Raw genomic sequence first — 24,844 nt, 5'->3', positions numbered from 1 at the left:
GTGCTGTGTAAGATGTAAGAAAAGTAAGATGGTCTACATTTCCTTGTGAATTATTATTAGTCAGAGGGTGCTGTGGTTTTTAACTTTGAATATGTTTTGATATTCAACTGAATATATTTGGTGCACAGCCATCATTGTTTGAGTCTGCAGTGCTTTCTGGATGTAGGTGAACTACATCTTCAAAACTCAAGATCAATGCCCACCAAACCCTTCCAATGTTTTCTGTTGGCCATGGGAGTTCAGTGTGTCAAGATTGGTTCAGTTTCATCGTTAGTGGAGTTCAGAATGCTCTTTGATTGTAGCTGAACTGTATATCTCAGCAAGTACAACTCCCAAATGACAAAATCAATCCCCCCAACCAAACCAGTATTCAGATTTGGATGTATTTGTGCAAAATTTGGTCCACTGAATGAAAATATATTACAATTCTTAACACTCGCAATATTACAGTTATGAAGTAGCAATGAAAATAATTTTATGGTTGGGGGCCACCACAACATCAGGAGCTGTATTAAGGGGTTGTGGCATTAGGAAGGTTGAGAAACATTGACTTAGGTTGTGAATAAGGGAAGAGACCACGTGGTCCAGAGAGAAAGGAGGAGAGGGTTAGGATAAGGTTTGGGGTTAGGGTTTGGGGTAGGGTTACGATTAGGGTTAGGGGTTAGGTTTTGGGTTAGGATTAGGGTTTGGGTTAGGGTAAGGTTTAGGGCAAGGGTTAGGGTTTGGGTAAGGGTTTAACCATGAAAGAACTCTTACATTCCTTCTATAATATCTGTGTTCCGTTCTGCATTGCGCAAACAGTACTCCCGAAGTGGAAACAGTGTAACCTTCGGAGCAGGCCCGTAGCCAGGATTTTGATTCGGGGGGGGGGGGGCTGAGTCTGAGTGAAAGAGGGTCTACCCTAGCAAAGCTTTTGTTTTGTTACCCCAATGCCCCCATGCATATGAGATATATTGAGCATGGTGATCAGATCATGATATGAATAAACATAACAGTTTAAATAATGTACCAGTAAGGCCTTTTCACAGACCACCATGAGAATTTTGGGGGGGGGGGTGAAGCCCCCAAAGCCCCCCCCCCCCCCCCGCTATATGCCTGCTTCGGAGCTTCCGGACCAGCTATCATACTATCACCCATTGGTGGAAGCCCCTGGTGGCAGGACTGAAGATTGACAAGTCGCAGGTTCAAATCTGGGGACAGCACAGATGAGCTCCCTCTATCAGCTCCAGCTCCTCATGTGGGGACATGAGAGAAGCTTCCCACAAGGGTGGCAAAACATCCGGTCCTCCCCTGGGCAACGTCCTTGCAGATGGCCCATTCTCTCACACCAGAAGTGACTTGCAGTTTGTCAAGTCGCTCCTTACACGACAAAAAAACAAACCTAATGGTGGCTTGTTCTTGGTCTTGCAGCTCTTCTGATGCCTGTTTTGGAGTACCCATTGGCCTGTAAAGCGCAGTTCAGGCGGTTCAGTTCACCTTGGAGGAGGTGGGGTTCGCAGGTTGTGTCTTAAAGGGAGAGAAAGTGGGCTCTGCATAGGGCTAACCACTTAGCATCATAACGTCACTGTCACAGTGTGGGCACACAGGTCTTTTGGTCGGTTTCTGAGGCTCCTGCTTGGCCTCAGGACCCCATTGTCCCTCTCTCCCTTTCCACGTCAGGCGAGGGGAAACGAAACGGTGCGGTGTGAGGCAAAGGAGAGCGCCTTGCAAGCGTTGGGGACAAAGGTCTTTCTGAGGTGGAAGGAGGAGGAGGGCGAAGGCAGGGAGGAGGCGTGTTTGTCCGCTCCGAGCGCTGCCTTTGTGGCGGCGAGGCTACAGGTGCGCCTGGGCCCGCCTTTTTTCCTTCCTTCCTTCTCGGGGCAGGGCTGGCAGCAGAGAGAGAGAGAGAGAGAGAATGGGGAGAGAGGCGGGCCGAGCCGTCATGTGATGCGCCCAACGCGGGCTGGGCGGCGTGCCTTCCCTCCTCCTCCTCCTCCTCTTCCCTCCTTCCTTCAGTCTGAGCCTTCCCTCTCCTCCTCTCCGCCGCCGCGGTTCCTGCTCTCCCTGCGGCTCCTCTTGGATATGGACAGCGCTTCGGCGGCGGTGCTGGCCGGCGCGCCTTGCCTCCTTCTCCGGGGGCGGATGCTCGGCTGAGGAGAGACACAAGGAGGAAGAGGAGGAGGAGGAGAGGCGGCTGAGGCTGAGGCAGCACACAAAGGCGCCCCCTCCCTGCCCCTCAACTTGGGTAAGTTTCCCTCCCGCTTCTCTCTTCCTTCTTCCCTTCGCCCGCCTCTCTTCCCACCTGTTGAAAGGCTTTTTGGAAGGGGACGAAGGCGTGCCCCCCTCCCCAACATACAAACAGCCCCCCCCCCCTTGTAGGGCTTGCGGAGGGCGACTTCCAGCAAATGGCGAGCGAGGGAGTTGCCCCCGAGTGAGTCCCTTCTTGCTCTCTGGAAGGAGGCCCGAAGTTGTGGCCACTGCTCGCCTCGTTTGGGAGCGGATTCCCCACTTTTCTCTCCCTGGCTTCCTCTCCTCCTTCCCCGGCTTTCCCCCTCCCTCTTTCCCCTCTATCTCTCCCTCCACAGCCAACCAAATCGGAATGTCTTCTTCCTTGTTTGCAAGAGCAGATGGTTTCCATTAAGGGTGAAAGAAAAAAAAAAAAAAAAAGGAAAAGAGAGCCCTTTGCCTCTCTCTCTCTCTTGGGCTGAACCAAAGCCTGTGTTGGCGAGCGTTACTTAGCAGCCGGCGTTTGCAAAATGTGAAACTTTCCCATGGATTGTTGTCTGGTTTTCCCCCCTCTTCTGATCGAGCTAGTATCATTTTTTATTTCTGATCTTTTATTATCTGTCTACAATCGACACTGGTGGGTTGCTGTGAGTTTTCCGGGCTGTATGGCTATGTTCCAGACGCATTCTCTCCTGACGTTTCATCCACATCTATGGCAGGCATCCTCAGAGGTTGTGAGGTCTGTTGGAAACTAGGCAAGTGAAGTATGTGTATCTATACACCTCTTTTGTTGGGAGGTGTTAGCTGGCCCTGATCGTTTCATGTCTGGAATTCCCCTGTTCAGGGCCAGCTAACACCTCCCAACAAAAGAGGTATAGAGATACACATATTTCACTGTGTTAGCTGGCCCTGATTGTTTCATGTCTGGAATTCCCCTGGTCCAGAGTGAGAGAAAGAACTGTTGTCTGTTGGAAGCAAGTGTGAATGTTGCAATTAATCACCTTGATTGGTATTGAAAGGCTTTGCAGCTTCAAAGCCTGACTGATTCCTGCCTGAGGGAATCCTTTGTTGGGAGGTGTTAGCTGGCCCTGATTGTTTCATGTCTGGAATTCCCCTGTTCAGGGCCATCTAACACCTCCCAACAATAGATTCCCTCAGGCAGGAATCATCCAGTCTTTGAAGGTACAAATGCCATTAAATGCCAATCAAGCCGGCCAATTGTAACATTCACACTTCCAACAGACAAGAGTTCTTTCTCCCACCCTAGGCATTCCACAGATATATGGCCATGTTCCAGAAGCATTCTCTCCTGACACTTTGCCCTTCATCTATGGCAGGCATCTTCAGAGGTTGTGAAGTCTGTTGGAAACTAGGCAAGGGAGGTTTATATATCTGTGGAATGTCCTGGGTGGGAGAAAGAACTCTTGTCTGTTGGAAGTGTGAATGTTACAGTTGGCCACTTTGATTGGCATTTAATGGCCTTTGCAGCTTCAAAGCCTGACTGATTCCTGCCTGTGGGAATCCATTATTGGGAGGTATTAGCTGGCCCTGAGCAGGGGAATTCCAGACATGAAATAATCAGGGCCAGCTAACACCTCCCAACAGAGGATTCCCTCAGACAGGAATCAGTCAGGCTTTGGAGCTGCAAAGGCTTTCAATGGCAATCAAGGTGATTAATTGCAACATTCACACTTGCCTCCAACAGACAAGAGTTTTTTCTCTCACTCTGGACTGTCCCTAGATATATAAACCTCCCTTGCCTAGTTTCCAACAGACTTCACAACCTCTGAGGATGCCTGCCATAGATGAAGGGCAAAGCGTCAGGAGAGAATGCTTCTGGAACATGGCCATACAGCCCAGAAAACTCACAGCAATCCAGTGATTCTGGCCATAAAAGCCTTTGACAAGACACTAGTGGAGCTTTTCTGGTTTGAGCAATGTTAAGGAAAGATCCTGCCTTGAAGGTGGGGCATGGGAGAGAGACAGGCAAAAAGGGCACCCTCTCCTTTCTAATACCAGGCTTTTTTGAAGTGTTTTGGGAAGGGAATCCTCTTTCAGTTAGTGAGTCTTGAGACAGACAAGTTGGCAAAAATGCTATCATCCCCTTTTAGTACCATCTCAAATGCAGAAGTGTTGGAGAGAGATCATCCTTTAAGTTAGTGTCTGTGTTCCAGAGAGGCAGACAGATAGACAAAAATGCCACCCCACCTCCTTTGAATACCAGGCTTCTGAAATATAGAAGTGTTGGCAAGAGATTATCTTTTAAGTTTGTGTGTGTGTGTGTGTGCGTGTGCCAGAGAGGCAGGCAGATTGACAAAAATGCTACCCCCACCTCCTTTTAGTACCAGGCTTCTGAAATACATAAGTGTTGGCAAGAGATCATCTTTTAAGTTTGTGTGTGTATGTATGTGTTGGAGAGGCAGGCAGTTAGACATAAATGCCACCCAACCTCCTTTTAGTACCAGGTTTCTGAAATACAGTGGTGTTGGCAAGAGATCAGTTTTTAAAGTTTGTATGTATGTATGTGGCAGAGAGGCAGGCAGATAGACAGAAATGCCACCCCCACCTCCTTTTAGTACCCGGCTTTTAAAATATAGAACTGTTGGGGAAATGTGATCTTTAAGTTTGTGTCTGTGTGCCAAAAATGCCCTCTTTTAGGACCAGGATTGTGAAATATGGACTTGAGTTTTGTATACCACGCTATGACTGTATCCTCAAGAGTTTCATAATTGCCCATGCACCATTCAGATGATTAAAACCCAAGCACTCACAACCCATTTGTTTTCTTTTGTGGCGTGTGTGAATGACCCTCCCTTAGTGGTTGCAGTGGCATTTGGACTGGCGCTCTCAGTTTTGAGGACCTCATTTGGGGCTTGAAAGCCAGTCCGGTGTTGTCTTGCCGGGAGACAAAGGCGTCACAACTTTCTCATAAAACAGCTCTGTGGAGGATCTGCACACTGCAGTTTGCTGCCGGCAGGTCGGGCTCGGTGTGTGAGTCACTCAGGTTTATTTGCTTTGGAAGGGTGTCGTTTTGCCTTTTTAGGGGGCTGGGAATGTGACTTTTGTGTGACACTGCCAGTTTGGGTGAGGGCAGGCATACCTGGCTCATGAGTTCATCCCGGACCAAAGGAAAGCTAACCTTCTCTTTCCCTCCCACATGGACCAAAAAAAGTAAAGTATGCCTCTCATTGCGCTTGAATAATTCATAAACACACCAGGAATGGCACATTAATAGCCCATTTGTCATTTTTAAACCTCAATGATCTCAAAGTGTTCCCCTTTCTTTTCTGAAGTTCAGCAAGACTAGAAATTCTTGTTTTTTCTTAGCTACCTGTTTATGACCTTCTCTTACTTGTGCTCACCTGTTGTTTGTCAATATGTAAAACTTAGCTGAGGTAGCTTCTATTGCTAGAGCCAGGGAGAGAACTTAATGTTTGCACACCTTTTGGTGGGAGAGAATAGCTGTCTGTCCTGGTATGCTTCACTGTTGCAATAATGTGAACGGGACAAACTGTTTCACAATATTTCAGGATGCTGGAAACTTTGAGAGCAAAAGTCATGCACTCCCAGGCGCTAGGTATGTTGACTCAGAGCAGTGTTTATTGCTGAGATCAGTGTAATTGATTCATCCCAACTGGAATGCACAGCAGAAACAGGATCAAAACTTTTAACTTCTTGTTTTGTTTCCCCTTCCTGCTTCTCCCCAGCCAGATATTTGATATCTGACAGTTTTGTTTTAATATAGGATCAATGAGTTCATTTCATAATGTGGAATTTCAGCAGGGTCATAGATTGTTATGCACTAGAGGATAAAAATTGGCCTGTAAAATAAAACTTTTTTCTTATGCTGAGTTTTTAAGATTGTGAATGAATAAAGAATGTGCGTACAAGGATGAAATGGCACTATAAATTAATTTAAAAAGGCATTGCCCCCAGAGCAGGGGTCGAGGAGGCAGTTTTTAAGTGCCCCTGTAAAACTAGACTGGGGGTAATCCCCCCAATGATCTGGAATAATTGGGCTATCAAAATTCCTATGCAGTTTAACCTCCTTTGGCATTCATGAATCAGAGGTATACTGAATAATCATAAATATTAAGACAGTTAATGAGTCCTAACAAGAATATGAAAGTCTATCTGCAGTCTATCCAAGACTCCGTTGAGAAAAATATACACTATACTGTATGTATATATGTACATGTTGTGCTCTCAGGAGTCTAAATGTTTCAGGATATTTGAATGATAATGGATGGGAAAAATAATTTGCCCTCTCGGAAAACACCTGAAAATAGACAAAATTAATAACCTTTCTGCCAATATTGAGTTTGTTGTCGAAGGCTTTCATGGCCGGAATCACTGGGTTGCTGAGAGTTTTCCGGGCTGTATGGCTATGTTTCAGAAGCATTCTCTCCTGAAGTTTCACTCACATTTACGTCAGGCAACCTCTGAGGCTGTCTGCCATAGATGTGGGTGAAACATCAGGAGAGAATGCTTCTGGAACATGGCCATTAGCCCAGAAAACTCACAGCAACCCAATACTGAGTTTATCGTACCTTAAATTAGTTCCAGAAGTATTACAAAAAGGGTGGAGAAGTTGTCAGTGGAGGCAAGAGGGAGTTAACATCTGGAGAGGGGCACATACCAAAGCTCCATATTGCACTTCATTCATTAGCTCTATCTTTTAATGCTGTGGCACCAGATAGCTCACCTACAACGAGACACCTAATTTTGCTATTGGTTGTCGGTTTTGATGTTCGTTTTGTACGTTGTTTAATGTTATTGTTTTTATTTTGTTATATTGCTTTTGTTATTGTTTTGTCGATATGCACTTCAATGTGTTATGTTTTAACTATTCTGTTGGGCTTGCCCCCATGTAAGCTGTCCCGAGGAGTCCCTTTGGGGAGATGGAGGCGAGGTATAAAAATAAAGTTATTATTATATTATAAAATATTGACATAACGATTCATAACAGTAGCAAAATGGTAGTTGTGAAGTAGCAACGAAAATAATTTTATGGTTGGGTGTCACCACAACATGAGGAACTGTATTAAGGGGTCACAGCATTAGGAAGGTTGAAAACCACTGCTCTAGGCCATGCAGTGCAAACCACATATCTGTGGTATGGTACCTGTGGTTTCATTTATCCATGTCCTACAACATATGTCCTCTGTAGGCATTTTCTAGGTCCTGCAGCACAACCTTATGGTATTCTTGGGCCAGAAATTATTCGTTTCAATAGGTTTTGTAATTATGCATAGTTTTATGTATCCACATGTAGTCTGGGAACATATTATTTGCAGACTAGACAGGGGACTCATTTCCTGTGGATACAGGTGTTATACTGTATTTCAGAGGAAGGAATTGGCAATCCCACTTCTGAGTCTTCTTTGCCTAAGAGTGGAATTCATGACATCATCATAAATCAACACATGACTTGGAGGCGTATGTATACTCATACGTAGACATACATACACACACATGTATTCTGCTGAGGTACAGGTTTTTGTGAGGAAGACAACATCCAGTAATTAAAATACCTGACAGTAACTGATAATGGATTGGATCCAGATTTTGTCAGAGTAAACCAATTGAAATAAATTGGATTTAAGTTAATCATGATTAAACCTAGGCCCCATTGATTTAATTGGGTGTATTGTGAAACACTGTTTGGATCCACCTATTTGTTATGGCTGTTCATTTGTGCAAAAATATATAGCAGACATTTGAAAGTCATGAGGAAGGAGGAGGGGGGGTATGGCCATCCCATAATCTTTCACCATATGCTAGATATGACTTATAGAAATTGTAGGCTACGGAAAAGTTGTTATACAGTATTCTTGTGGTTGATTTTTCTGCATGCTGGCTAACAACATTTTGTTGCTCAGCTCGTGTTATCTGAAGTACTCAACTTTACAAGAGGTGTGAGTTTATTTGGGTTTCTGAAAAAGTAAGAGCTTCTGAAAGAGTTAGACTAAAATATTTGGGCTTCTGAAAGAGTTAGATTGAAATATCCCAGTGTGTCGTAATTCTCTAAATTACAGGTATTCTAAATAATATGGAAATGTTATTCCAAAAGAGAAAACAGAGTGTCACTACTTCATTTTTCAGTGGTACTGCCTTTGAATTGGTTGTCTTCCAAATCCGCTGTTAATGATAGTTAAAGAAAGATGTGCCTGACTGTCGTAATTCATAAAAGACATAAAAAGCAATGATGCATTTTCTTCTCTTTCTTGTTAATAAGATCTGGGTCCTTTCCTTTTTAGTTTTACCTTTTGCTTCAGCTGTACCAGAAAAAAGTATGTCTTGGATTTTACTTGCATTTTTCTTTTTAAACATTTCTCTTTGGATCCAGTGCTATTCCTGGTGTGATTAAATCTAGGCTATACGAACAAAAATAATTCAGGAGTGTGGGAGGATGTGGCTTGTGGCAGATACAAACGGATGTTTCCTTTAGACTTTATTGCATGCACATACTCATACACTTCTGTAAATTTCAGCTGGAGGTTCTCTTCACTATGTTGACAGCACCACAAAGGAAAGAAATCCTCAGGTTTTCATATCAGTTTGGTTTCGTGTTGGGATACTTCAGTTCTTCTTTGTTGCAAATTTTATGTGCTCGAGAATAGCCCGAGATGAATGCCGGAAGCAAAAAAATCCAAAATGGTGCTTCACCTTTCTAATTATGTGAGACACAATTCACCAAGGTGTGCCTCTGTTGCAAGTTTCGCTGGAATGAGCAGGTGTTGTACCAAAGGCTTACTCTCGTGTTGTCTAGTTTCCCTTTTCTTCCCATGGGCAAGAGAAGAACTGGATGGGTTTTTAAAATTACACCCTGCTTTTCTTGAAAAAAAGAAACTATGTATACATCAACAACAGAAACCAGCAATAACAAGCAGCACACAGCACATATTAACATAAAAAGATAACACTATAGAAACAGAAGTGCATAAAACAGAAACATCATAGCAGTATAGTAGAAAAACAGAAATTGGATGAAAGAAAAAGATTAGACCTAATGTTTCTAGAAAATCACCTGTTGCCTCAAGCATAGACAAACACGAGAAGGCTACAACGTTTCAGACAACTCACTGAACTTTGGTCAGTAGAAACATATTTAATGGAGCATATAAAGGCAGTTATATGGAGAAAGGGACCTTTTTAAAAGTGTGTGGCTCTCAAAACATGTAAGGCTTTAAAAGTAACTGAACTGAGTTGAATTAAATGGGCAGCCAGAAGCAAATGGATTGTCGTTGCAGATCATGGAAAATCGAAATTCTATGCTACCATCCTCAGAGCAAGCAGCAGTATTTACTACAAGATTGAAGCTCTTGAGTCATCTTTATGCAAAGTCAGGTCAAAGTTTATAAAGCTGTGAATACCTGTGGTCTCATTCCATGGCTATGTCCTAAATTTGGCTGTCTAAAGGATCAATATGTACTGCTTCTGCAGGAAGGTAATGGTGCTCTATGTAGTCATGCTTTCCACATCACCTTGGAGGTGTCTACAGACAATGCTGGCTCTTCAGCTTAGAAATGGAGATGAGCACCTCCCCCCAAAGTCAGTCACGACTAGACTTAATGCCAGGGGAAACCTTTACCTTTAAAGACTGACAACATAATTTGCCTCATTTTACTCCTGTTAACAATAGGTGATTTGCATGTATCCTTTTGGTCCACACATCATATCACCAAAGTAGCCTTCTTCTTATAAACTATGCTAACCTTTTATCTTTCTTGTTCCATCTTTAGCCTTTAGGACTCCAAATTTTATACAGAGTTTCCCATTACACTCAGTAAGGTTTACTTCTAAGTAAACATGCATGGAGTTGCACTATAAATCTCAAAAATCCCTCAAAGCTATTCTGCCTCTGTATTTTACAGTGCCATAACAGTGCAACCAAATACAACACAAAAGCTAATGCACTGCTCAGAGCGATACTTAACAATCCAGAACAATAAAGGCAGTGACAATCTAGTTGCTATTCCAGGTTGAGGGGCAGCTGTGCTCATATGCCAAATAGACTTTAAGCTGGCTAGTTCCACTTGGTTGAAGGGTAACTCCTTTGTGTAAGGGAGTATTGGATAACTCTTTGCAGATTATCTGAAAATTCAGCTGCTGACACACCATCATAATTCTACAGTCACATTCTTACCACACTCCTCTGATCTTGATTGAGTTCAAAATCAAATTTATATTGTTAAATATAAGATATTCTACTATCCTTATTTTGTGCCAGTAGATTGGAGGCTTTTGTTGATACTGTTAGTTGGGATTGAAAAGCCTTCCTGGTACAATGTAATGGGTTTGTATTAGCTGGAAATAACAATTGGATTCAAGTCCCAGAATTTAGTCTTAAAAATAAGATTTATCTAAATTGTATTTTGCTGAAAGAAAATGTAGCCAGGCTGTCTTGTGACCCTATAATGGTTGCAGCATGATTAAATGATACTTTCTCTGACTGTTGCAGTTGGTTAGATTGTCATATGTTTAATATGGTTTGTTATGGATTTTTAATGCCCTCAATACAATCAGTCCTTGGTTCTCATTTTGGAGCTTCATTTTAAGGAAATATAAAACTAGGGTGCGTCAGTGAGGATGGAGGGGCGGCATCTGCCTGTGAACTCGAGTGGAGCCTTATGCATGAATGTGCACATTGTTAAGTTAGTTCCACATTCTTAAGTGTCCGAGGGTAGCAGACCATTGAATGTTAACTCTTGCATTCCAGCCACTGGTTATTTTGCTTGTCTTTCATCCGCTGGACCCATTGTTGTATCTCACTCCACTCATTAGATGTTTATCAGCCTGCTAAATCTTTGGTGAACAAGCACGCGGAATGGCAAATGAAGAGCAGAATTGAACCATGATTGTTTGGGGGTTGGGGGGGGGGGGAGAGATAAGCTTTTATGTGAGGTATTTATGCACACACGTATGTGTTCCAGGTAAACAACACATTTGTAATTGTAATTAGATATGTGCTAGGACAATTAGAACTGTTGTCTGTTAACTTTTTGGGGTTTGGGGAAGGGGCAGTTTATGCCAGGGATTGGCTACTGTTCTACCTGTATTGCCGTCTTCAGAGACCTTGGAAGACTGCAATCCTGAAAAAAAAATCAAAATTTTCTTTGCTTCCAAATGCTGCCAGATGCATTCTAGGGGGCAGAGTAGCAATGCAAAGTATTGAGAAATTCAACTTCTGAGTTACTTTCTGTTCAGAAAAAAGGCTTCTGCCAGCCGAAAATAGCCAAGGAGGAGTGAACTATAATGAAATTTCTCCCACATTCTGTTATTTGTGGGCATTTAATATTTAAATTGACTTTAGCTGATTATTTTTGTGAGCCACCTTGGGGCCTACTCAGGGAGAAAGGGGACACATGGAAGCAATGAATAAGTTAATTTTTAAAAAAAACTGATGGCAATCTGCACCCACCTTGGTGGATCATGAGATTTGGACTTTAGTTCCAAAAAACAATTGGTTGTACTTTTTGAAAATTCTGGAAGATGAAATCTAAAATATCTGATTACCAGCTATTGAAAGTCACTCTCTTCTGTGGAACAACCATTATGGTTATATCAAAGGAAATCCACAAAAGAACTCAGAAATAAATAACAAAATAGTATTGCCAGGCACAACATTCAGTAAAGCTGTGGATGGTGGCGGGGGTGGGGGGAGCAGTATAAATTTTAGAAAAATGTAAACAATGTATATTGTCACAACAAAACACACACAACCTAATCTTCTCTCCATTCGTATTTTACTTTCTAGATGGAGGCATTCATTTTTTAAAAATAAGTTTTAAAATCTCAATTATCGCAATAATTTCAAAACAAATACATTTTTTTAAAAAAAATCCTTCTCCAAAATCCTGTACAAGTTATGGGAGACACTCCATGCATTTACATTACCTTCGTTCACCTGTGTTAGTGACTGTAGAATGCTCATTGACAGCATTTGGCTTGTTGCTAGTCTTTTCAAGGATTCATTGGACTCGTAAACCATATCCCAGTCAAGCCATTCAGATGGATCGATCAGAGGGCTGGTCTGAGTTACTGAACTTGCAAGAAACTATATGAAAAGGCTTTCCTGGGATTTACTGGCAAAAGCAAACAGTAAAAATGTATTCTAGCAGAGGTAGCTAAGCAGACCCTCAGTGACAAAACACATCAATGACAGAGTACTCACCCCACCCTTTCATAAAAGAGTCTTAATTAAAGCATTGTGCATTTCTTGCTGCTCTGTGTTAAATAGTATGCCTTTTTAACTCAAGTCAAAGACAAGATAACTTGATTTTCAACTTTAAGGCTATTTTAGGGGTGTAGCTAAAGCTGTATTCAAAATTAGGATAAACATTGTCTCTCTTGTTGAATTTTTCTTTCAATCCTCACATTTCTAAGATTGGAATAACTTCAGTTGAACATTTAGAACTAGATTTTAGACACCAAAAAATAGGCAGAGTTACCAAGGATATAAATGTGTGCACACACAAAATGGATTCTAGGTGTGAGTGATTTTTGATTTCCCCCTCCTGAACACAATAATTTGAGGACTGAAAATTTAATGACAGGGATTCTTAGATGAAGAGGCAATGCATTACTCCCTCCTGCTCCCCCACCCACCCCTAGAAGCCAAAACTTTGGCAGGAAGTTTGTTTTTTGAGATAGTAGTTGACTTTATTGACTAAAGCCACAAAACGTCGGGCCAAGGATTTGGCAAAATAGTGTCTTCACATGTGCACCTTATCATTGCTGTTACAAGGTTCAAATACTTGTTTGCTTTTTTAAAGTAAAATTTTATTTTTGCAGGTATCAGGAGTTACTTGAGAACCTTCAAGTCACTTCTGGTGTGAGAGAATTACCCATCTGCAAGGATGTTGCTAAGGGTATGCCCAGATGTTACCCCATGTGGGAGGCTTCTCTCATGTTCCCGTTTGAGAAGCTGGAGCAAACAGATGGGGGCTCTCTCCATTCCCTGGATTTGAACCGCTGACCTTTTGGTCAGCAGTCCTGACTGGACAAGGGTTTGACCCATTGCGCAACTGCAGACCCCTAAAGCAAAAGAATGGGAATGGGTGTTTATCCCTTATTAGGTAAAATAAACTTTTGCTTTGCCAGCCCCCCCTTCTCCATGAATACCCATGGCCTTGAGTTTGCTTTCCAGATTGTTAGTCTTGGTTTAATGTTTTGGTAGAAGAAAGAGTGACTAATATTTGGGCCAAAGTGGTCATCGTGGCCCATGCAGCTGGGGAGCTACTTGGAGAGTCCAGTTGATAGCACTGCTTACTTAATGTGTAGCAATGCCTGAACCAACATTCTTCCTTTCTGGGATGGCAAAATTGCAGTATAAAGCACCTTAATCTTAGAATCATTTCAGAAACTTTCCAAATGAACTTTGTAATGCAGCACGTTCTTATATCATTGTTCTGGAATGCCTAAGAAATCGCTTGCAGCAACTTGTGGTTATGTTGAGACATGCTTTGGATCTCAGGGAGGAGTATAGGAATAAACATTAATGCCTTTAAGTGTGAGAAGGTAAAAGTGTGTAGGCAGATACAATTGATGTCAGAAGGTGAAATGGCTCTAACCGAAATATCTGATGATTCAGAGAAGTGATGGGTATGTGTGTTATGTGTAGGGGATATTGTAACTTTTAAAAAATCTTTTTGGTCTCTGAAGTCTACAGCTGGATGAAGTTTTTAGTTTAAAGCTATGAAGGTATGCTGCTCTTGAAGCACAGCCAAAGGATGGATGTAGGCATGCTCACAGATGTAATATATTTCATAGCAGAATCATAATATTAATAGCGGGCATTTTCCTTTCTTTAAACAGAATAAAGCTCCAGAGATGTCATGAATGTCCATTGCAGAATTACAAAGTTACCATGTTTTAAGTCCATGTGATAGTAACTCATAATTACTGTAGGAAGGTTGTAGGAAAGGAGGGAAGCCACAGTGCTATAATGTAATAATCTGGTATGGCTGGTTTGGGATGGTTTTTAACAATTTCATTTTAAAGTGGATACAACTGATTTTAATGTTTGTGTATATTTATAGTTTGTTTTTATTCCGACATTGAATGTTTGCCATATTTATGTTGTGCTCCACCCTGAGCCCCCTTCTGGGTGAGAAGGGTGGGATATGAATGCTTTAAATAAATAAATAATAAATATGGGAGGGAAAAGAAAGCCAGCCTTTGAAACTGCAAGGCCATTCAATGCTAATCAAGGTGGCCAATTGCAACATTCACACTTGCCTCAAGCAGACAAGCGTTCTTTCTCCCACCCTGGATATTCCACACACACACATATATCTCACTTGCCTAGTTTCCAATAGACCTCACAACCTCTGAGGATGCCTGCCATAGATGTGGCCAAAACATCAGGAGAGAATGCTTTTGGAACATGGCCATACAGCCTAGATAACTTACAGCAACCCAAAGGAAACAGGATTTGGACTGTTTCAGAAGAAGGAGACCTCTTTACCTGAGAAAATCCTATAAAATTCATGGGTTCACCATAAGTCTACAGGGGTCTTGAAGGTACACACACAGGCTTTAGAGAAACCAGTGTGTGTGTGTGTGTGTGTGTGTGTGTGTGTGTGTTATCTGTTCAGATATCTTCACACCCTGGAATATGTAGACAAAATAGATGAGCCTTTTTCAAAGATTATTATGCAAAGTCTAATATGACACCAACTTAGATTTTACAAAAATGAATAAATCAATGCATATTATCTTAAAATCGATAATGTGTGTTTTAAGAATTCGTAATTCATTTTTAAGTGCCTTGCTCTATACTCTCAGGAGAAGTATCATGTGGATATGAATTGAAATATCTGTGTCTTGAACAAATGTTATTTTACTAACTACTAGGGTCCTTTTGTGATGAAATAGTTTTTAGTAGTATTGGGAGTTTATTTAACATTCCTTACTGGTTGGTAAATATGATGCAAAAATCTGAGACTTTCAACCCATAGTGACATATTTCAGTACCGGAAATTTCCTTTGCAAGTATGGGACTACTGTGTAATTATTTTAATTTTGATAATAGTTTAGATTGAGTCTGCATATTGGCACCAGTCATTATGAGAGCTGAACATTTTGTATATTTTTCCACTTCAGAAAAAAGTATATGATGTGGATCTGAGCCCTACTTTTGTGGTCCTCAACACTCCCTCATCCCATTGCCCTCCCCTAAAATAGAGATCTTTTAGATTTTGTTAATGGCTGACATCTCCGTTGGGTCAGATCAAAGGTGGAGTGTGCTTTATTTGCCTTTCTCCTAATGTGAGACCTAAAGCAACTTACAATATAAGTTAAAATTAAATAGCTATTAACGTGGTTTACTAGTAATTGCCCCTCTCCCCACAGGTTCTTTAGGAAAGAAAAGAACTCAAGCCACTGATGGACATTTGCTAAGATACCTAGCAGAAGTGCTAAACAAAATAAAACTGTACCAAATGAAAAGTGGTTAAGATCTCCAACAGGGTCTACAAACTGGTATTCTCACTTATTAGTGTTGATGTTGAGATCAATTATCAGGGTCAGTAAAGCAGTCATTGTTCCATGAACTGGCTGGTCAAGGAAAGATATAGGAATGCATGATAGTGTCTTGTCACAACTTGCTCAGTAGGTATGCCATAAAAAGCTAATTAAGGTATGAGTCAAAAATTGTTATCAGCTTTTTTACAGAAATTGTTTTCTTAATAGTGCAAAAATGAATCTGTTGAATTGTCTTCTCTCTAGATCCTGCTTAGATATCTTCATCATAAGCAATTCTCCTCATACTTTAGGACCCATGGACTACATGTGGCTCTTGGGGCCTCACAGCCACTAGGTTTTCTCCCTCTTATTTATTTTCTTTCAGGCCAATTTTTGACTGATTTCGTTTTGTCCTTAAATTGGCCTGTATCCTCCAAAGCCACCTAAAATGGAGTAGATTGTATCTCCTACACCACAAAAGCTAATCTCCCTTCCCCAAAAGGTCCAAGAAAAAGGAAAAATGACAAGTGAGCCAAATTGGTCCCTGGAAATGACATTATTTTTCTTTGGGTATTACAAAATGGATACAAGCAGGTACAGGGAGGAAGAATGGCCCCTTCATCATGCACTGTTTCCTGTCCCTGCTTTAGATCCTGAGTTAAGATGGCAGCCTTTATGTTGGTGGTGCCCAGCTTTTTTTTTTTTGTCATGTCAGGAGTGACTTGAGAAACTGGTGCCCAGCTGTGGAATTACCATTCTTTTCTTTTTTTAAAAGAAGGCACTCATCTGTCACCAATTTCATTTCACTGTAGTTCAGGCAAGGATATTTCTATTTTCCCAGGATTTTAAAACCTTTTAAATTTCTTGATGCTTTTAGGTTGCCATAAGTTTCTATTTTTATTGGATTTTGTATGCTGTACTCCTAAACTATAATGGCTGATTTACGTCAGTTTCTTTTTTTAATATGGGACTTTTATTTTCTTTGTAAACCATGCTAGGAATGCCAATTGAGGTTGGAAGGTACAGGATATGAATTTTAGACATAAAAGTGTCTCAGCATTTTACTTAAAATATTTATATTTCACCTTTCAACAAGGATCTCAGGGCAACTAAAGATTAAATATACAATTTAAATACACCCCCACCACATTTATATGAGGAAAATAAATACATGTTATTTAAAAGAAAAGAAACACACATACAAGCGCACAACAGCATATAAGCCGCCTCAAATCCTGTATCAGAGATAAAAGTAATTTAAAAGCTGCAACAGTATAAATTAAAAAGCCTAGGAGATAAAATAAATATTCTATTCGCAACAAAAAGTCATTTGAAAACAGCAGAAGTACCTGGCAGAGCTTTTCAAGAAGATCATTTCAACGGTGAAGCTTTACTATCAAAATACCCTTTCTCTTATCATCTTAGTTGGAAGACATTCAGGGACAATGATGACCTAAAATGTGGGTCATGTAGAACCCAAGGAGTCTTCAGCCGCATCCTCCCGAGAGGAATATTTTAGAAACCCACAATCATGTTTTGTTCTAGGGTTGATATTGCATTAGGTCTACAAGGTAGGCATTTAATGACACTGTTAACTCAGGATTCTTAAACAGTGGGTGGCCAAGTTTCATTCACCTGCCAGGTTTCATTTCCCTTTCCTTCTCTTTCCTTTCTTTTTTATAGACTAGAAAAATAAACAAACAGCTGGGACAAAAATTATCCTGACAGATGACTACGTTTTGCCACTGAGCTACTTTTGTGGCTCTCCAATGTAATATACAGTAACAAAAAAAAAAAAAAAACCCTCTGCAAGCTGTTTTCTGTTGGAAACATGATGCAGGGAAGCTGGCATGAGGGCTCCGATTAAAAAAACAACTCACCTCCTTCCTCAAAGGTGGGAAGCAGGAAATCCATATCCACTTCATTCCCAGGGAGATCAAGTGGAGGTAATGATGTCATGGGAGGCAGGGATGGAAGAACCTGTTGCAGACATTCACAGAAGTTCACTATAGTAAGGCCAGAGACATAGTTTGGCTACGTGCTGGGGTACAGATGAAACAGTGATAGAAATCTTTGGCCAGCTCCTTATAGAAATTATTTTTCAGTATAATGCATTGTAGAAATATATTTGGAGCAAGAGGAGCTGTGCCAAAATCGAACTGTAGAAGCTCTCTTGACATCCTGAGCAAAAGACATATGCTGGTTTAGGTGCATCATAATCTTTGAGGAACTATCACATCCAGTATCAGGGCATTGCCATTTCAGGGATAAGTGTTTGATGAGATTTTTTACATTCATAAGTACCAGGGTCAACAGCAGGGACTAATGGTACTTTGAGTCACTGATAAACCTGTTGCCTTTCTGGACATTGGACTATGCTTTTGAACAGCCTCAAACAAAGTCCACTTTCTTATAAAATGAGTAAATACCCTTTTTACTGTGTTGTGTGTGTGATGCACAACCATCTTCTCATCTCACTTGCTATTGATCCCCCTCTTCAGAACGGGTAGTCGGTGCCAATCTTGTTGAATTATTACCCATATCGCCATGAACCTTTCCTGGGAAACTCTTGGGTTTTGTGGAAGAACAGATGGCTGGTGCAGTCTAGTCAAGACTTCATAGGATTTTTCTAGTGTTTTCACTTGCATTCCAGTTTACAGTCACACTAGCTACATGCTGGGAAGATAACTCCCTTCTGGAGTTATTTATTGTAAAAGAATGATTTTTTTTAGCTTGCACTGTAAATGCTTCCTAATAAACAGATTCCTGTTGCAACCGTTCTGTCTTTCTCTCCACAGATGATATCTTGTAGTGTGATCATAAATGCATTATGTTACTGACATTTTTATTAAAAACATGCTTTGAATAACATGAATTTTATGGATTTATGTGAGAGCTGATGCTGGCATGCACTGATGAACTTTAAGCATGAGTATCCAGTAAAAAGTATTCTAATTTTTTCAATAATCTGCTATCTCTTTCATCTGATAATCAGAAAATAATGTACTGGGAATGTAGATATGTTGTGAAACAGGCTGTTTGTGACATTTTCATGGGAGGTCTTCGATTGCATGCTCTAGGATAAAACTTGGGCTTCCTCAACATTGATCACGGAAATAATTTTTCTACAATGTTCTTGGTGGAAAGGCAGGCTGGTGAATGCAAATGATTACTCATCATTTTAGATCCCCAAGGAAATCAATCTTGTCACATCTGAACAGCCAGATACCATACGAGATAAGAGAATAGAGTGTATGTGTTCTGAATTAGTTCTGTCATTTGAAGCAATGTCACCTATATATATTAGAAATGCAAGGAGATGTGCTGTTTTTAATAGAACACTCATTGTAATGGAACACTGAGTGGAACAATCATGTATTCTGGTGTCGGTTATCAGGTACTAGAATTTTTATTGCATGTCAAGGAAAAAATAGGAATAGCAAACTAGAGGTAGGGAAAAAGCAGGAGACTTTAGTTTGCTCTTGGAGCAAAGGGACTTGTTCTGATAGGGTTTTTTCAGATCTCTATTCAGCTGCTGCCTAAGATCAGGGTTGTATGTTACACTGAAGGCCCTTCCATACAGCCCTATATCTCAGAATATCAAAGCAGAAAATCCCACAATACCTACTTTGAACTGGGTTATCTGAGTCCACACTCAGATAATGTGGGATTTTCTGCCTTGATATTCTTGGATATAGGGCTGTGTGGGATGGCCCTAAAAGAGAAGGAAATCCAGTCAAATGTGTTGCTGTTATTTGCTGCCAAAGCGATGGTTTCCGTGATTGATTCTGTCCACTTGCAATGTAGTCTTACTTTTTCCTATTTTCCCAGTGCCTTTCCTTCAATTTTGCTGAGAGTGTCGTCCACTGGGTTGTCATGGTCAAGTGGGGAATTGAACACTCACTTCCAGAGGTGTAGTCCAGCGCTCAAACCATTTCATATATTAGCTCTCTGAGATGGGGCCATGGAAATAAAAAGATATAATGTCCTAAATCTGCTAACAGCAGCAATGATGGAATAAGGAGAAACCTGCTTCCTGTCTCCTTCTGCTACCAGGATGCTAATCATGAGACCCAATTTTCAGGCTCAGTAATGATGCCTATAGTGCAGAAATGAATTATTTAGCCAACAATCATCTAAAGCCCTAGGTGTTCAGTGCAGTAAACATTTAGATCACAGTAATGAATATAAAAACTGGACAATAGCAGCTAAGCACTCCTTTTATTTGTCCACACAACAGAGAGGGATGTGGATGAGTATGACTGCCGTAGTAGATACTTGAGCACACATGGCCACTAAATTGTAAACAAAATTTTTCTAGATTTGGGAAGTGACCTCTTATAATGATCCAGGATCTGGAATCTAAATGCTAACACTTGGCCACAGTCATATCGCAATGAATCCTTGGTAAATATTAATTGATCAGTATTCTGTTTATTACAGCTGTATTGAAGTATTTGCACCTTAGGCTCATTCAGGTTTGACTTGAGAAATCTGATTTGCAGTACCTGGTAGACCTGGTATGCACTTATGTGTTAAATACACCCCCGAAGAATTGTTTGTTTGCCATCTACAATTGAATTCTACAAAGTCTGTCAAATATGATTGATACATTGTAGTGGATGAATGAACCTGAGTGGGTAGAATCTTTGTGCTTGGCCTATTGAATATTAAGGCAATAAAAGAAACTACTACTTTTTCTATTTCCTAATCCTGTGGGAGTAGAAAAACACATTAAAAAGTTTTTAATATGCATTGTGGGCCATGTCGGCAATTGAACTTCATTTCACCTAGTGAGTTACTCAACAGACCATGGAAACCCCAATTGTAATTGCAATAAATGTATACCACTTTGTAAAAAAAAGGTATAAATTACAAATTCAGATAAAAATTCTTTGGAGTTTTCTTTATCCTTGGAAAGCAAACACCAATCTATTTTATCTTGAAGGCTTTTATTCAAGCAGAAATTGCCTTTGTAGCTAAATTGCAAAAGGTAGTAAGGTGCCATAGGCATGGGCAGGTTCAATATTAATTAGATAGAAGGGTTGTTATTTCCCCCTGTAGCCTGCAAGTAACAATGGCAAAGATTTGCTTAGGCTGTTCCTTTCTCTGGTGTAAAGTTCATCACTCTGACAACCAATCCATTTTTGCAAATGACATCGAGGCAGGAAGAGAGCATAACATTTTGTACAAAAGTGTAAAGAGTGGGCAGGCTTATGGTACACACTGGAAGAATTTGCTATGGAGTTGGAAGAGACCACAAAGGCCATCCAGTTTAACCCCCTGCCATGCAGGAACACACAATTAAAGCACTCTTGACAGATAGCCACCCAGCCTCTGTTTAAAAACCTCTAGAGAAGGCAACTCCACCACCTTCTAAGGGGAAATTATTTCTATTATTGTGAATGCACCTTGTAGCAAATACTGTTAAATGTAGACAGAACACCTGGATTGCAACAAACCGAGGGACCTTCCACACAGCCATATATCCCAGAATATCAAAGCAGAAAATCCCACAACATCTGCTTTGAACTGGGTTATCTGAGTCCACACTGCCATATATTCCAGTTCAAAGCAGAAAATGTGGGGGTTTGTTCAGCTTTGTGGAAGGAGCCTTAGGCAGCAAATTCCATTTTGCTGTTAGGATGTTCTTCCTAATGTTTAGGTGGGATCTCATTCCCTGTAGTTTGAATTCATTGCTGTGTGTCCTAGTCTCTGGGTAGCGGTTCATCCGGTTTCATACAGCACCTTCATTACCCTCTATACTCATATATAAGTCTAGAAATTTTAGTAAAATATCCAGTGCACAAAGCCTGAATTGACTTATCCATGGGTCAGTTTGAGTATGGTATCTTAACTCTTTGCAAAAAACAGTTTCCTTTCCTGACTCATGTGGCAAAGGGCAAGAACTTAATCCATCCCAGGAGAGCCAGAAAGAAGCAGCAACCCACTACTCTCTCTACCTTGGTCCCTGGGCGGTGGTGGACAGGGGCAGCTGGTCTTTCAAGACAATATTGGTGCTTTCCCCTCTCTGCGGAATGGCCCTTGACTTATCCATGGCTCAGATAAAAAATCCATAATTTTGGTCCTAAAACCTGTGCCACACAACTTTTACATGAGGTCAACTCATATAGATGGTAATATGTTGTACTTGTGTGGAAGTCAGTTAATAAAGTAATGCATACAGTGCAGGATTCAGACTATAAAGAATGATGTCTATAATCGTCTGTTACTGCACTTGTAGGTGGGTGTGGAATGTACAGAATAAATTCAGAGTTTGTTTAAAGGGTGTTGTATACAGATAAACCACCCCATTGGTGCATATCAAGCAGACAGTAAAACATTTGAAAATGACTGAACTTCTCATTTGCAACAATTGTGTAATGACTTTGTACAGACCAAGTATTGCAATAGTAATGCTAAAGCATTTGGCTCTTAGTTGAAAGTATGATAAATTTAGCTAAAATATTTTCTCCTGGTTAACAAACTTTAATCATAGTCAACTTTTGTATTTGATTTGGATACTGCTCACTAGCCTCCAATTTTATGGACATCTTTTACTTTTACCATCAACTGTAAAGTACTCTGGAAAAATACTGGGAAAAGTTACCAGTGGAAAGTACTCTATCTTGCTATTCTGCTCCAGCAGCAGCTGCCGAGGGAGAGCGGTAGTCACCAGAGTGCTGTTGCTATGCACTGACTGTGCCCTGTACAGATTGACTCACAGCATGGCTCTGCAACTGGATATAATTGGACTGTTGCAGTCTGAAAGCTGATGCACATGAAGCTCAGCATGCCCTACTGGTATTTTATTTATTTATATCACCCGCCCAATAATGTCATTTTTTCAGTGGCTCACTCAGTAATTCTGGGATCAATCTCTGTCTCTCCCCTGCCCCCAATTTAGCTAAGTTTATATGATTTCCAGAGCTTAGAAAGGTTAGGATTTTGTGGGACAGTAAGTCCCAGTATCTCCAAGCCAGCATGACTTATGGTCATGCTAGCTGAGAGGTTCTGGGAATTATAGTCCAGGCTCTGTTCTGTACTTTGATTTTATGTACTTTGAATTGGGATTCCCTTTTCTTAATTTCTTTTTGTACAAGGAAGAAAAAATAGGCTTCTCTGTTGAATCATGCAAGATTGAAATAACACAGAATATGAAAGAACCTTCTGCATAGAATAGCTCGCAGTTGTACAGTGTGTGTTTTCATTATTTTCGTAAAGTTGCTTTGCTGAGCAAAATATCCAGTTTATGGAACTTGTTATTCTTTTTTTTTGTCTTGACACCATTCAATGCAATTCTGGCATGTTATAGGTTACCTATATTGGAAGCTGTATAGTGTTTAGAGTGTTAAATTTCAACTAAATGTAGGGAGTTATATAAAGTGTAAATAATTTCTTTAGTTTTCATTTTTCTAGTATATTTCTAGTATATTAAAATCTCAATGTAAGTTATCTGGGAGATTATTCCTCTTTCACAGGCTAATCTGGTTATCAAAACATAGTATCTCATTGCTCCATAGCACTCATGCTCGTTAATTATAATTTCACAATCTGTGTTTTCTTATTCAGTTGCAGTTCAGAGATTATCATGTACAGGTGTACTCTGTAAGGACCCTTGAATGTACTTTTCCCAGTTGTAGCAATTAGTTGTTATCTTTTTACTCCATTCCTCAGGTCTGTAAATAAGTGAATTTCAAGAATGTAAACAACTGCTAAATTGTTTGCGACTCCCTTCTGTGCTAATATGACAAAGGAGCTATCTTCTCTCTGTCATCTGTGTTGTTGTCTTGGAACCAAAATGTGCAGGTTTTTATAATGAGTGTTTTACTTAAACATATCTTTTTCACAAAAGTATTTTCAAGACAATTTTATTTTGTAAAAAAAAGTTATAACATTTAAAATATAATATGTAACATTAAATGTGTGCTTTAGCTTCCAAATAAACAAAAAAATAAAAATAAGTAATGATCCCTGCATGTGCAGGAATATTAGTTTTATTTATCCACATCCAACAAAATATGTCTTTCTAGGCATTTCATATGCCCTCTAGGCATTTCATATGCCCTCTATAATATTCTTGGGCTATTCTTGGGTCAGAAGTCCTTTGTTTCAATAGAGCCAATGATGATCCAAGATTTTGCTTATCCACGCCTATTCCTGAATGTATTCCCATGGATACAGGAGTTGTACTATATGTACATTTATATCAATAGTATGTAGAAAATATTTATGGAGTGGGTTTTTCCCTCTTTGAGGGTCATCGATTGAAACTGGATTGTGGGAAATTCCAAAAAGAGTACTTCTTCATGCAAAATATAATTAGATCATGAGTTATTATAGGCAGTAAAGGATAACTTTCAAAGTTGTGGACAAATTCATGGTGGAGACACTGAAGTACCAGATGAGTGTTTTGGGAAAGGCAAATAGAAAGGTGTGTTTGTCTTGCTTATGGATTTTTCAGGTGCATCTGGATGGGTAAACGAAATGTTGAGTTTAGTGCCATCTACACTCACCATTTAGGTTAATGTGGGATCGGATCAGTCTGCTGGTGTCCACATAGCACATTTTGGCTACTCTGGATTAACCTGGGAAAAGCTATTTAATGTGGCTGCATCCTGGCTTTAAAAAACACAGGAAAACCCACTCCGACACCAGGATTTAGGCTTTCCCCTGTGTTTTGGCTGCAAAAACATCTATAGCTGGTTCCTATGCTGTGGATGTCCAAACAGCCATCCTGGGCTCCCTGGGCTCAGGCGGTCCAGGGACATGGAATGGGTGTCCCCTTCCATCCTTTCTGTCCTATTGTTGCCAGCTACAGTGACAACAGAGAGACCTACCTGCAGCTGGGCCATCTTTCCTCCTGCTTTCATGCCATTAGACTGGCAAAGGAACTGTCAAAACCAAGATCTCTAATGACAAGACAAGTTGGTGTGTACAACAGTCCGAAGTCAAACCAGATAGATGACAGAAATGCCAAGTACTCAGGAAAACAAACAGGAGGGTAAGCCAAATGTGCCATCCAGGTTCAAGAGCCAAGTACCAGTAATCTAAGCAACAAGGTTGAGTCCACAAGTCCAAAGCCCAAGAGCAGTTCACGATTCTAAGAATGCACAAGAATTAAGGATACAAGGTAGCATGGATACCTAAGTTGTAGCCAGCAATCAGG

The 24,844-nt window shown here is 40.6% G+C and overlaps 1 protein-coding gene across 1 annotated transcript in view; it reads left to right on the top strand.

Moving 5' to 3' along the window:
- Positions 1 to 1,953: 1,953 nt before the first annotated feature.
- Positions 1,954 to 24,844, top strand: part of PLXNB2 (plexin B2) — a 402,707-nt gene continuing 379,816 nt past the window's right edge. Inside the window, exon 1 of the mRNA XM_060777770.2 lies at positions 1,954 to 2,224. The gene's annotated coding sequence lies outside the window, so the exon portion shown is untranslated. The remainder of the gene's footprint in view (positions 2,225 to 24,844) is intronic.

This window comes from Anolis sagrei, chromosome 5, assembly GCF_037176765.1.
Source record: "Anolis sagrei isolate rAnoSag1 chromosome 5, rAnoSag1.mat, whole genome shotgun sequence".
NCBI classification, from domain to species: Eukaryota; Metazoa; Chordata; class Lepidosauria; order Squamata; family Dactyloidae; genus Anolis; species Anolis sagrei.
Note: the sequence above shows the minus strand (reverse complement) of the source record. Positions and strands in the feature narration are given on the sequence as shown.